The sequence below is a fragment of the Micromys minutus genome (genome assembly GCF_963924665.1).
Source record: "Micromys minutus genome assembly, chromosome: 1".
NCBI lineage: Eukaryota > Metazoa > Chordata > Mammalia > Rodentia > Muridae > Micromys > Micromys minutus.
The window spans coordinates 256043022-256049088 of record NC_137969.1 but is presented as its reverse complement, the minus strand read 5'-3'; the positions used below and the strand labels follow the sequence as shown (position 1 = coordinate 256049088).

Sequence of the window (6067 nt, the reverse complement as noted above, 5' to 3'; positions counted from 1 at the left end):
GGAAAAAATGGTGGACTTATTAATAAGTAGGAATTCAGGAACCCAAGTATGAATGGATATTTGGCAAAGATTGAGAGTGTAATAACACAGGGTCAGAAAAGTGTGGGAATGTTGGTATAGGATGGGATAGTGGGATCATGTCTAGATGTGTTTCCTGTGATTCCTAAAGTCCTCATGCATTCTTAATCCAGACTCACAATATTCAAAGCCAGAGACAGTGATGGTCTTATTTACATAACCAAGTGCAGTCAGAATACATCATCCCCAATTATGAAATTAAGGTTGGATTCCACATGCAAATGCATCTTCTATCTCTCAGATAAATGCCCTCCTGGGCTGAGCCAGCTCACATATCTCTCACTGGAGGCCGATCTCTACAGAAAAAAGGGAGGAACCTAAAAGATGAGGGAGTTGGGTTTTCTTTACCTGTTGACAACTCTTCCGGGTGAGTGTTTACTTTTCATACATGTGCCCATGAGGGCTTTTATTTTTCTGTGGGATTAACAAAATTGCTTCTCTTGTCTGAAGGTCTCCTGTCTCAGGTGCAGCTTCAGGAGTCAGGACCTGGCCTTGTGAAACCTTCTCAGTCACTGTCCCTCACCTGTTCTGTCACTGGATACTCCATCACCAGCAACAGTTATCGCTGGGACTGGATCAGGAAATTCCCAGGAAATAAACTGGAGTGGATGGGACTCATATACTATGATGGTAGCACAAACTACAACCCATCTCTCAAAAGTCGAATCTCCATCACTAGAGACACATCCAAGAACCAGTTCTTCCTACAGTTGAACTCTGTGACTACTGAGGACACAGCCACATATTACTGTGCAAGGTGCACAGTGTGGGATTCTTCAATGTGAACCCAGACATAAACCTCCTTGTAGAGCAGCTCTGCACCAGCAGGGGGCGTGCAGCACACACCAAGCTCAGGAAGTCTACTTTAGAACTTATAGAAATTTTCTTGCCCAAAAGTCTAGTACGAGGATCATGCTGCACAAGAAGAAACACTGAGGCTAAGATCTTCAGTTAATATAATGTCCACAGCAAACTGAAACTCATTTGTGCCTGAGTATTTTTAAGGGCACCCCTTTGTGGGGTTCCATATTCCAGCCTTCCATCCTACCTCCAGGCAACTGTTCTCTCTGAGGATAATTCAGTAGTAGAAACTCAAACCATAAAATGAGAAGCCCAAATGCCACATTGGTATCTAGAACCATACTGGCCATTTTAGTTCTCTGAATCCCAGAAATTAAAAGCTAACGAAGAAAGCAACAGAGGGTACTCAGGACACAAAAAATCCAATGTAGGCCCATAATGGACCTCAATGATAATCTCAGAAACCATCTCCTATGCCTATAAAAATCCCATAGCCATATAAAGTGTGGGCAGCATTAGACCAAAATTTATAAGAACCAGTGCTATATGGTAACATTAGAGCCCATCTATTCAACTACAGCAAACCCTGTGTACTCCAGCACATTTGAAGTACAAGTAAATAAACTTAAATATAACCTTAAGAATGTGATAAGATTCATTAAAGAGGTAAAGAATAATGTTCTTAGAGAAATTCAGTAAAGACAAACTTTCAGGCAATCTGTCAGACTCATTTTTTTTCTCTTTATCTTGAAGGCAGCAGCTGTGGGGAAGCATTTATGGTTTGGTGTCATGTTGGTAGGAGACTAAAGCCAGGTGCCAACAAAGCATCATTTATTGGGTTAATACTACTGACAAAAACCAAAGTCAAAAAAAAAAAAAATCCAACAAAAAAGAAAAGAAAATAACATAATCACCTGGTGCTGGTAAGAATGACCAGTGTGAAATTCTAAATGCTATTAATTTTTTATTATTATTAATTTTACTTATTTATACTATATTACTCTCACTGTCTCACTTCAGGTCATCCCTTTTTCATTATACTCTGAGATGGTGTTGGGATAATGATGGGGTCCTGTGTCTTCTCCTCCATGGGGCACAGTTGTTAGGAGTGGCAGTAAACAGGAAGTTTGGTCTAGGTTACGCCACATGTTTGCAAGGAGTGTGTAGGGTTATGGGAAGCTGCAGTTTACAGCTCCAGGGGTGAGAAAGCATTGTCTGAAGTGTGGGATGGTAAGCTTGTGCATTCCCCGGGGTCTCCACGGCTTGGGTAAGACTGGGGCCAACTGACTCTCAGGCCTTCTCTATACCCAGACACAGATGGATGCTCTGGAAGATATGCTATGGATAGGGAGGGGTCTGATACTGGATCTACCCTGGAGCTGAAGGGCAGGAAAAAGAGCTCTGGCTGGTCAGCAGGGTGAAGTCCTTCTCTTGTCAGCAGTTGGCTTCAGGCTTCGTTTTGGTGGTAGCCACTACTGTGAACACAGAGAGGCTTTCTGTAGGATATTAGAGGTCAACTCTATAGGTAAAGAGTTTCTCCACTGCTCCCATGGCTGATCCTGATGAAAAGAGAAAGTCGATGGATTTTAGACATTTATTGTCATGGCAAAAAGTGTATGAATAAAAGCCATATGCAAAAACTCAAGGTGGGCCTGAGATTAAATACCGTTGGAAGGGAAGAGTATCTGGGAAGAAAGTTAATTTGCTAAGCCTCTAGGTTTTACGTACCTCATTTTATTGAAGATCTGTCTTGAGTCTACATGACCTGCAGTCATTTTCTCTCCCAGAGGACGGACTTGGGGTGTTGCCCTTATGTGAATGATGGTCTAAAATCTATGAGGGCTGTTGTAGTGACAGGGGCCACATTTGTTGGGAGTTTAGGGAAATGCCTACCATCACTTAGGGTCACCAAGTTTTCAAACCTCATTTTAACCAGGAACTAGGGTGCCTTTCATGTTCCCACAGTTGGTTCCCCTCCCCATTATTATGTTCCCACCCTAGCAAATTAATACCCCATGATGTAAGGAGCCTCCTTTCACATTGATTACTGACAAAGGAAACCAGTTAAAATAATATATTCCACAAACAGAGAACAGTTTTAGTGATTGTCCCCATTATACTTGTTCAGGACCCACATGAAGACCAAGTAACACATCAGCTAAAAATCTGCTGGGAGGCCTAGATCCATCCGGTGTGTGCTTTTTGGTTGGTATTTTAGATTTGAAAGCCACAAGGATCCAGGTTAGTTGACACATTTGTTCTTCCTGGAGATTTCCTATCACCATTGAAGCTAGCAATTGTTCACCCTATTCTTTCCTAAGATTTCTGAAGCTCCATCCACTGTTTAGCTGTGGGTATCTGTATCTGTCTGAGTCAGATGCTGGGAGGAACCTCTCAATAAACAAGTTTCCCCTGACTTCAAGCAAAAAAAATGTCATTAATAGTGTAAGAGTTTGATGTTTGTCCATGGGAAGGGTCTCAGTTTGAGCTGTTTATTTGTTGGTTATTTCTTCAGTCTCTGCTCAATTCCCCATACAGACAACTTTTGTAGGTAGGACAAATTTTGGATTGAAAATTTTGTGGGTGGGTTTTATGACTCTATTGGTATCCCTGTTTAGTTTCAGGAGTTGGCTAATTCCGGTTCCAAATCTACTCACACATACTTAGGTGCCTCCTTTTCTCAGGTCTCTTTCTTGTCCTGGATTTGACCCAAGCTCCCCACACAAGACAGTGGTAGATTTCTATTCATTTTCATGGCCACATACCCATCGCCCCAGTCATTCCTTACACTTGATCCTGATTCCCACCATTCTTTTTCCTACCCCTCCTAGTTCCCTGCTTCCTTCTGCCTCATATGACTTTTATTTTCCCTTCTAAGCAAGATACAAACTTCTTTGTTTTTTCCTACTTTCTTGTTTGCTTCCTGGCCCCTATGGAATGTAACATGGTACCTGTATTTTATGACCAATATCTATTGACTATGAATGAGTACATAGCATTCATGCCTGGGTTATATCACTCAGAATGCTATTCTCTGCATTCTCAATACTTGGCTTCAAAATTTATGATATGTTTGCTAGTAAAAGCCGAATCTTATCACACTGTGTAAATGAATTAAATTTTCTTTATACATAATTTTTTTAGTTAAAGTTTTCTTCTTTTGTAAATATTTTTCTTTTGTTTTGTTTTCTTTATTTCTTGGACTTCATACAGTCTGTGAGTTGTATCTGGGGGAGTGAAAGCCTCTGGGGTTAGCATCCCACTATCAGTGACTGCATATTATGTCTGTTCTTTTGTGACTGGGTTATCTCACTCAGGATGATATTCTCTAGATGCAGCCATTTTCTTAAGAATTTGGTTAAGTCATTGTTTCTGGTGGATGAGTAGTATCCCATTGTGAATATGTTCCACCATTTTTGTATCCATTCATCTTCTGAAAGACATCTGGGTTCTTTCCAGCTTCTGGCTATTATAAATAGAGCTGCTATGAACATTGTGGTGCATATATCTTTGCTGTGTATTAAAGTGTCTCTGGGGTATATGCCAAGAAGTGGAAAAGCTGGGTCTTCAGGTAGTACTATATCCAATTTTCTGAGGTATCCCCAGACAGATTTCCAGAGTGGTTGTATTAGTTTGCAACCCCACCAACAGTGGAGAAGTGTTCCTCTTTCTCCGCAGCCTCGCCAGCATCTGCTGTCATCTGAGTTTTGGATCTTGGCCAATCTGACTGGTGTGAGGTGGAATCTCAGGGTTGTTTTGATTTGCATTTCCCTGATGGCTAAGGATGTTGAGCACTTCCTCAGATGTTTCTCAGCCATTCGGTGTTCCTCAACTGAAAATGTTTTGTTTAGCTCTGTACCCCATTTTTTAATAGGGTTATTTGATTCTCTGGTGTCTAGCTTTTTGAGTACCTTGTACACCTTGTATATTAGGCCTCTATCTGATGTGGTGTTGGTAAAGATCTTTTCCCATTAAGTTGGTTGCTGTTTTCTGGAGGATGTCCTTAGCCTTGCAGAAACTTTGCAATCTCATTAAGTCCCATTTGTTAATCTTTGGCCTTAAGAGCTTGAGCCATTGGTGTTTTGTTCAGGAAATTTCCCCTGTGCCTATGTGTTCTAAGGTTTTTCCTACTTTCTCATCTAATATTTTCAGTGTATCTGGTTTAATGTGGAGATCTTTGATCCACTTACACTTGAGCTTTGTACAAGTAGATAAGAAAGGGTCTATTTTCATTCTTTTGCATGCTGAGTGCCAGTTGGACCAGCACCATTTGTTGAATAGGCTGTTCTTTTTCCATGGAATGTTTACTGCTCCTTTGTCAAAAATCAGGTGACCATATACATGAGGGCTCATTTCTGGATCTTCTATTCTATTCCATTGATCCACATGCCTATTTCTGTACCAGTACCATGCAGTTTTCAGCACAATTGCCTTGTAATATAGCTTGAGGTCAGGGATAGTGATTCCCGCAGATGTATTTTTGTTGTTGAGGATGAATTTCGCTATTCTAGGTCTTTTGTTATTCCATATGAAATTGCACATTGATCTTTCCAATTCAATGAAGAACTGGGTTGGAATTTTCATGGGGATTGCATTGAATCTGTATATTGCTTTTGGTAGGATGGCCATTTTTAAGATGTTGATTTTTCCAATCCATGAGCATGGGAGATTTTTTCATTTTCTGAGATCCTCCTCAATTTCTTGCTTTACAGGTTTGAAGTTCTTGTCATACAGGTCCTTCACTTGCTTAGTTAGAGTCACACCAAGGTATTTCATAGTTTTTGTTATGATTGTAAAGGGTACATTTTCCCTAATTTCTTTCTCCACATGTTTGTCCTTTGAGTAGAGGAAGGCTACTGATTTATTGAGTTAATTTTGTATCCAGCCACTTTGCTGAACTTGTTTATCAGCTGTAGGAGTTCTCTGGTGGAATTTTTGGGGTCACTCAGGTACACTATCATGTCATCGGCAAAGAGTGATGTTTTTATCTCTTCCTTTCCAATTTGTGTCCCCTTGATCCTCTTTTGCTCTCTAATTGCTCCAGCCAGGACTTCCAGTACTATGTTGAATAGGTAGGGGGAGAGTGGGCAGCCTTGTCGAGTCCCTGATTTTAGTGGGATTGCTTCAAGTTTTTCGCCATTAAGTTTGATGCTGGCTGTTGGTTTGCTGTATATTGCTTTTATTATGT

General features: G+C 40.7%; 1 gene segment (V, D, J or C); it reads left to right on the top strand.

Moving 5' to 3' along the window:
- Nucleotides 1-402: 402 nt before the first annotated feature.
- LOC308418270 (Ig heavy chain V region 3-6-like) lies at nt 403-863 on the top strand. The segment is given in 2 exons: nt 403-445; nt 529-863.
- Nucleotides 864-6067: the final 5204 nt, after the last annotated feature.